At 25.4% G+C, this 9,394-nt stretch overlaps 1 long non-coding RNA gene across 1 annotated transcript; it reads right to left on the bottom strand.

Moving 5' to 3' along the window:
* Positions 1-8,657: 8,657 nt before the first annotated feature.
* LOC115237857 lies at positions 8,658-9,394 on the bottom strand. Its single transcript, XR_003884406.1, has 3 exons — positions 9,149-9,394; positions 8,895-9,061; positions 8,658-8,799 (listed from the first exon to the last, which is right to left on the bottom strand). It is a non-coding gene; the product is annotated as an uncharacterized LOC115237857 (long non-coding RNA).

Here is a 9,394-nt window from a genome sequence, read left to right as displayed (position 1 = left end):
TGTTACTAGCAGACGGATATAATGAATATAACAATGTTACTCTTAATTTGTAAAACGATGCTGTAGCTCCGTGTTCAGTATAATTACGTACACATGTAAAAAAACAAATAGTTTCTTTTCTTATTTGTGAAGTGACAAAATTCTCAAAGTTTCTGGAGTTGCAACAAGCAGCAGATACAATTTCAGTGATTGAATCGAACGGACAAGTGTTAAAAAGATAAATTTTGTTATTATTAATCATACGTGGAGGTAACCTATTACCATTTTTAATAAAATCTTTTTTAAACTTTTTTTGAGCAGGTTTTTGGTGGATTACCTTTACATTAGGACATGGAGTAACATACATTCCGCGTTTGTTCAATAAATTCTTGTCATTTTCAGAATTTTGATTTACTTTAATTATCGGTTCAAATACTTTTTTTTCAGCGTCCAACACAATGGAAAAATTGTTTTCTGAATTTTTTATAATTGGATAATCCACCATACCTTTCGGAGTAGAATGAACAATATCTTTTGAATTAACAGCTTCTAATTGATTATATTCATCAGTATTAAAATTAAGAATAGAAAAATTATCTTTTTCATTTTCATTAGAAAAATCAAATGTATCATTCACTACTTTATTTTTCCAATTTTCTTTCGTTTGTAAAATTAATTGTTCCTCCTTCCGTAGCTTTTCCTCACGATTTTGATTAATAATAACTTTGTTTTTCTTTAAAACATCATAAGCTGCTCTTCCTTCGATAACTTTGGTATTAATTGTTCGTACGTGTTTTATAAAAAATTTATCAAATCGGCACGGTTGACGTTCTTCTAAGAGATTTTCCTTAATAAAACAAAAATAATTTTCGGATCGAGCAGATGTTGCGACAGTATTTTTTGAATTAAAACAGTTTAACATAACATTAGTCCACGACGGAAATTGTTTGAATAAACGTTTCAAATCATTGATAATTTCTGGAAAATAATACATGTTTATATCATTAAAATTAATTGACATATTTGCATTTTGCTCGAAATATGTTTGCTCTACTATTTGATCAATATAAAGCGAAAGATTATCAACGTATTCTTTCTCCTTTTTTCTTTCTGTCTATCTCTTTCTCTCCCTGTCTTTTGCGTATTCTTCCTTTTCTTTAATTTTAAATAAAACCTACTTTTTTCTCTTCTTTCTTTCTTTTCTGTCTCTCTCTAATACTATAATTAACTTTAATAATATTAAATGATATTAATAATATTAATAATATTAATAATATTTAATAATCTTTATTAATAATATTTAACAAACAATATTAAATGATAATATTAAACAATATTATTACCTAATATTATATTCTTTCTCCTTTTTTCTTTCTGTCTATCTCTTTCTCTCCCTGTCTTTTGCGTATTCTTCCTTTTCTTTAATTTTAAATAAAACCTACTTTTTTCTCTTCTTTCTTTCTTTTCTGTCTCTCTCTAATACTATAATTAACTTTAATAATATTAAATGATATTAATAATATTAATAATATTAATAATATTTAATAATCTTTATTAATAATATTTAACAAACAATATTAAATGATAATATTAAACAATATTATTACCTAATATTATATTCTTTCTCCTTTTTTCTTTCTGTCTATCTCTTTCTCTCCCTGTCTTTTGCGTATTCTTCCTTTTCTTTAATTTTAAATAAAACCTACTTTTTTCTCTTCTTTCTTTCTTTTCTGTCTCTCTCTAATACTATAATTAACTTTAATAATATTAAATGATATTAATAATATTAATAATATTAATAATATTTAATAATCTTTATTAATAATATTTAACAAACAATATTAAATGATAATATTAAACAATATTATTACCTAATATTATATTCTTTCTCCTTTTTTCTTTCTGTCTATCTCTTTCTCTCCCTGTCTTTTGCGTATTCTTCCTTTTCTTTAATTTTAAATAAAACCTACTTTTTTCTCTTCTTTCTTTCTTTTCTGTCTCTCTCTAATACTATAATTAACTTTAATAATATTAAATGATATTAATAATATTAATAATATTAATAATATTTAATAATCTTTATTAATAATATTTAACAAACAATATTAAATGATAATATTAAACAATATTATTACCTAATATTATATTCTTTCTCCTTTTTTCTTTCTGTCTATCTCTTTCTCTCCCTGTCTTTTGCGTATTCTTCCTTTTCTTTAATTTTAAATAAAACCTACTTTTTTCTCTTCTTTCTTTCTTTTCTGTCTCTCTCTAATACTATAATTAACTTTAATAATATTAAATGATATTAATAATATTAATAATATTAATAATATTTAATAATCTTTATTAATAATATTTAACAAACAATATTAAATGATAATATTAAACAATATTATTACCTAATATTATATTCTTTCTCCTTTTTTCTTTCTGTCTATCTCTTTCTCTCCCTGTCTTTTGCGTATTCTTCCTTTTCTTTAATTTTAAATAAAACCTACTTTTTTCTCTTCTTTCTTTCTTTTCTGTCTCTCTCTAATACTATAATTAACTTTAATAATATTAAATGATATTAATAATATTAATAATATTAATAATATTTAATAATCTTTATTAATAATATTTAACAAACAATATTAAATGATAATATTAAACAATATTATTACCTAATATTATATTCTTTCTCCTTTTTTCTTTCTGTCTATCTCTTTCTCTCCCTGTCTTTTGCGTATTCTTCCTTTTCTTTAATTTTAAATAAAACCTACTTTTTTCTCTTCTTTCTTTCTTTTCTGTCTCTCTCTAATACTATAATTAACTTTAATAATATTAAATGATATTAATAATATTAATAATATTAATAATATTTAATAATCTTTATTAATAATATTTAACAAACAATATTAAATGATAATATTAAACAATATTATTACCTAATATTATATTCTTTCTCCTTTTTTCTTTCTGTCTATCTCTTTCTCTCCCTGTCTTTTGCGTATTCTTCCTTTTCTTTAATTTTAAATAAAACCTACTTTTTTCTCTTCTTTCTTTCTTTTCTGTCTCTCTCTAATACTATAATTAACTTTAATAATATTAAATGATATTAATAATATTAATAATATTAATAATATTTAATAATCTTTATTAATAATATTTAACAAACAATATTAAATGATAATATTAAACAATATTATTACCTAATATTATATTCTTTCTCCTTTTTTCTTTCTGTCTATCTCTTTCTCTCCCTGTCTTTTGCGTATTCTTCCTTTTCTTTAATTTTAAATAAAACCTACTTTTTTCTCTTCTTTCTTTCTTTTCTGTCTCTCTCTAATACTATAATTAACTTTAATAATATTAAATGATATTAATAATATTAATAATATTAATAATATTTAATAATCTTTATTAATAATATTTAACAAACAATATTAAATGATAATATTAAACAATATTATTACCTAATATTATATTCTTTCTCCTTTTTTCTTTCTGTCTATCTCTTTCTCTCCCTGTCTTTTGCGTATTCTTCCTTTTCTTTAATTTTAAATAAAACCTACTTTTTTCTCTTCTTTCTTTCTTTTCTGTCTCTCTCTAATACTATAATTAACTTTAATAATATTAAATGATATTAATAATATTAATAATATTAATAATATTTAATAATCTTTATTAATAATATTTAACAAACAATATTAAATGATAATATTAAACAATATTATTACCTAATATTATATTCTTTCTCCTTTTTTCTTTCTGTCTATCTCTTTCTCTCCCTGTCTTTTGCGTATTCTTCCTTTTCTTTAATTTTAAATAAAACCTACTTTTTTCTCTTCTTTCTTTCTTTTCTGTCTCTCTCTAATACTATAATTAACTTTAATAATATTAAATGATATTAATAATATTAATAATATTAATAATATTTAATAATCTTTATTAATAATATTTAACAAACAATATTAAATGATAATATTAAACAATATTATTACCTAATATTATATTCTTTCTCCTTTTTTCTTTCTGTCTATCTCTTTCTCTCCCTGTCTTTTGCGTATTCTTCCTTTTCTTTAATTTTAAATAAAACCTACTTTTTTCTCTTCTTTCTTTCTTTTCTGTCTCTCTCTAATACTATAATTAACTTTAATAATATTAAATGATATTAATAATATTAATAATATTAATAATATTTAATAATCTTTATTAATAATATTTAACAAACAATATTAAATGATAATATTAAACAATATTATTACCTAATATTATATTCTTTCTCCTTTTTTCTTTCTGTCTATCTCTTTCTCTCCCTGTCTTTTGCGTATTCTTCCTTTTCTTTAATTTTAAATAAAACCTACTTTTTTCTCTTCTTTCTTTCTTTTCTGTCTCTCTCTAATACTATAATTAACTTTAATAATATTAAATGATATTAATAATATTAATAATATTAATAATATTTAATAATCTTTATTAATAATATTTAACAAACAATATTAAATGATAATATTAAACAATATTATTACCTAATATTATATTCTTTCTCCTTTTTTCTTTCTGTCTATCTCTTTCTCTCCCTGTCTTTTGCGTATTCTTCCTTTTCTTTAATTTTAAATAAAACCTACTTTTTTCTCTTCTTTCTTTCTTTTCTGTCTCTCTCTAATACTATAATTAACTTTAATAATATTAAATGATATTAATAATATTAATAATATTAATAATATTTAATAATCTTTATTAATAATATTTAACAAACAATATTAAATGATAATATTAAACAATATTATTACCTAATATTATATTCTTTCTCCTTTTTTCTTTCTGTCTATCTCTTTCTCTCCCTGTCTTTTGCGTATTCTTCCTTTTCTTTAATTTTAAGTAAAACCTCCTTCTTTCTCTTCTTTCTTTCCTTTCTGTCTCTCTCTAATACTATAATTAACTTTAATAATATTAAATGATATTAATAATATTAATAATATTAATAATATGTAATAATCTTTATTAATAATATTTAACAAACAATATTAAATGATAATATTAAACAATATTATTACCTAATATTATATTCTTTCTCCTTTTTTCTTTCTGTCTATCTCTTTCTCTCCCTGTCTTTTGCGTATTCTTCCTTTTCTTTAATTTTAAATAAAACCTCCTTCTTTCTCTTCTTTCTTTCCTTTCTGTCTCTCTCTCTCTCTATCTCTCTCTCAGTTTTTCTCTCTCTCTCTCTCTCCCTTCCTCTCTCTTTCTCGCCTATTCTTCGTCTTTTCTTTAACTGTAAATGAAACATTTATATTAATATTAAATGAATCGTTTATATTAATAAGTAATATACATTAAAATATATATTTATAAAGTATAAAAAAAATATATAAGTATAAAAAAAAATAGTATACGTATTTTTCATACAGCAATATACATATATACACACAATATACATATATAATATACATACCTTTCTTTATTCGTCTTTCCTTCTTCCTCTTTCTTTCTATATTTATTAAATATATTTAACTATATTTAATATTTATTTTTTTAACTGTCAACACTGTCAACTAACTGTCAAATGACAAACTGTCAAACGACACGAATGAAGCAAGTCACACGAGTGAAGCAAGCGCATGAACAAGACAACCAATCAAGATCGCGGAAAAGCGACAACAATGTCAATAACATGCCCTTTTTAGATTGGGATAAATCGCAAACATTGTCTTCACAAGTTATATTGTTACTAGCAGACGGATATAATGAATATAACAATGTTACTCTTAATTTGTAAAACGATGCTGTAGCTCCGTGTTCAGTATAATTACGTACACATGTAAAAAAACAAATAGTTTCTTTTCTTATTTGTGAAGTGACAAAATTCTCAAAGTTTCTGGAGTTGCAACAAGCAGCAGATACAATTTCAGTGATTGAATCGAACGGACAAGTGTTAAAAAGATAAATTTTGTTATTATTAATCATACGTGGAGGTAACCTATTACCATTTTTAATAAAATCTTTTTTAAACTTTTTTTGAGCAGGTTTTTGGTGGATTACCTTTACATTAGGACATGGAGTAACATACATTCCGCGTTTGTTCAATAAATTCTTGTCATTTTCAGAATTTTGATTTACTTTAATTATCGGTTCAAATACTTTTTTTTCAGCATCCAACACAATGGAAAAATTGTTTTCTGAATTTTTTATAATTGGATAATCCACCATACCTTTCGGAGTAGAATGAACAATATCTTTTGAATTAACAGCTTCTAATTGATTATATTCATCAGTATTAAAATTAAGAATAGAAAAATTATCTTTTTCATTTTCATTAGAAAAATCAAATGTATCATTCACTACTTTATTTTTCCAATTTTCTTTCGTTTGTAAAATTAATTGTTCCTCCTTCCGTAGCTTTTCCTCACGATTTTGATTAATAATAACTTTGTTTTTCTTTAATGCATCATAAGCTGCTCTTCCTTCGATAACTTTGGTATTAATTGTTCGTACGTGTTTTATAAAAAATTTATCAAATCGGCACGGTTGACGTTCTTCTAAGAGATTTTCCTTAATAAAACGAAAATAATTTTCGGATCGAGCAGATGTTGCGACAGTATTTTTTGAATTAAAACAGTTCAACATAACATTAGTCCACGATGGAAATTGTTTAAATAAACGTTTCAAATCATTGATAATTTCCGGAAAATAATACATGTTCATATCATTAAAATTAATTGACATATTTGAATTTTGCTCTGAATACGTTTGCTCTACTATTTGATCAATATAAAGCGAAAGATTATCAACGTTGTAGTTATAATTATGATCTACTGTCACAGAGGAAAATACATCAATTCCATCATTACAAGAAATGTGTTCTGTACAATTATTGCCATTTTCACAAACATTAGACTGTCTTATCTGTTTATAATCAATGGAATCATCAAATTTGAAAGTTTCAATCCTTTTCAAAATCCACTGAATTTCTGCATAACATTTACTCTCGTTTTGACTAACAATCAAAACTGATTTCATAGATTTTTCTAAATCTTGAAATTTTTCAATTGTAGTCATAAATCCTATACATCGTAAATAAAAATCTTTTACTGCTGGTTTTGCACGAGATAAACATTTCAGTCTAGCAACACAATGTATCAGATGAGCAATATCAATTCGAACGAATGGCCGTGGTACAAATTGAGTTTTTCCAATTAAAAAATCATAACAAATTGACAAATACTTTTTATAAAATATTCCATTAGTTGCTAAAGTAATCGCATTTTGAAGTGTAATTGACATATCAGTGACTACTTCTAAAGGAACATGTGCGCCAGATGAAATCCATTCTTGTAACCAGAATTCAACGATTCGAGTGTCTTGTCGTTTCGAGAGAAGTTGACCAGATGGTATTATAATGCTTTGAACATGAGTAATTATTTGATATAAAAAAATGTGATTACTAGAATTATTTTCCGAACGTGTTATTTTACGGACAACACGCCCTGTCGCGTCAATAGAAACAATTGAACCAAGTTTTATCACATCATTATAAACGTCAATTTGTTCCGGTATCCAATACATAAAAAAAAATTTATCAAAACCTGTTTGTTTAACGGCACGACTAAATTCAACGTCACTTTTGAAATGTTCAAGCGATTTCCATACAGTATCTTTAACACCGAATTCTTCATTTTTAGCCTCGAAACGCACTCCATTAATAACATTGTTATTTGGTACCAAAGGACCAATTTGATCGCCATATTTATGATATTTTCTAATTAATTCACTTCTAAATACAACGGCTTTTTTATGTTTCGAATGCTTTTTAAACGACGTTTTTCGAATTCCGGACACATATCTTTTTTTGGAGTGTAATAAATCTTCAGTATTTAAGGTAACGAATTCGAGCGATACATCATCATCATTGTTAAACTGAAATAATCCTTGCCCATAAATTTGAGCTTTACAATTGTGATCACTGCAAAATCCATTTATTTTTACAATATAATCTGTAGCATAACAATTCGCGTGTATTACTTTTTGGTTCTTGAAAGAATACGCACATGGTAATTTTTCTTGTAGAAAAATTAATTCAGACAAAATATGTGTCCACCCATTCTTCAAAGAATAATAAATTTCTCCCCTATTATTGACTTTCTCTTCTGGTTTGATATTTAACCATTGTTCTTTCAATAAAACAATTTTAAATTGAGTTTTTCTATCATTACATGGATGTTGCGTATTCCATTCAAAACTGTCGAAACTACTGCTATTACTATCATTACACAAGTCAGAAATATCAATGTCATCAGTTTCATTTAGAATTATACTTTCTTCCGTAAAGTTATTGAAATTAATCACATTTTTCATCTTTTTATGTTTCGAAAACGTTATGCCTATTTTGATAGACATAAAAGTATAAATTAAAAGGTTTCATTTGATTGTCCCATGTTGCGCATATGCACGTTCAGGTGGCCGAGACGTATGTGCCAATCTTTCAAGGAATTCTCCCTAGTTCTTGCGCCGTTGTCCGCTTCCTCGGCCTTTTTGCATTCGTCGACGTTTCCGCCCTGCACGTAGTAAAGGCCGTCGATGCGTTCTGCAGCGAGCACCACGTTTCCCCTGCCGTCCATTACCTCTGCCTTCTCCTTGTCGAAAGATTTATTATCAATTTAACCTGAATCGTCAACCGTGCCGAAATGATAAATTTTTTATAATACTAAAAAACTTACATTTTTCTATTGTCAAGTTGAACAAAGTAATGTCCCAATAGCGGAATTCTGTTTCAAAGTGAATCTATGCGTTACACTTGAAGGCACACAAAAAGTATCTTCATTTGTCACAAGTGTTCTCCTATAAAAAAATAAAGAAATAACAATTTTATTCATTATTCTGACAAGAATTTATCTTACGATTGTGATAATATATTTTGCACCATAATAACTGACCTCATTATACTAGTCAGTTGTCTTGCGGTAGCCGCCGGTAGCAGCCGGTTCATATTTTACTTTACAAGCATATGTGACTTCATCCTTTAAACTTAACGCGAACATAACACTTTGCGGATTCGCTTTGCTGGCTGGTCTTACCGTATGGTCAAAAATATGATGCAATCCTAAAATAATGAAAATAGAAATAATATATGCATTGTGCATTGTAGTTGCGATAAAAAGTGTTATAATAAAATAGTTAATAGCATTACTCTGCTTGTCGATAGAAATGATTGTGGATTGCCTCTCCCACATCTGTGGGAACATCTTTATGTTCATTGAAACTTGCAAATGGAATATATGGTCTGCGAATATCCCATACATTTATACTACAATCAATCACTAGAACACAACTTGCTATGTGATATTTTTTTCTGTGGTCTCCATTTAATGCGTCCCACTGATGCAATAGTATGTATGGTATAATCGCAACTTAGTTTACCTGACAGATCCCAAAC

The sequence above is a fragment of the Formica exsecta genome, unplaced genomic scaffold, assembly GCF_003651465.1.
Source record: "Formica exsecta isolate Colony F162 unplaced genomic scaffold, ASM365146v1 scaffold313, whole genome shotgun sequence".
In the NCBI taxonomy this organism is placed as follows: Eukaryota; Metazoa; Arthropoda; class Insecta; order Hymenoptera; family Formicidae; genus Formica; species Formica exsecta.
Note: the sequence above shows the minus strand (reverse complement) of the source record. Positions and strands in the feature narration are given on the sequence as shown.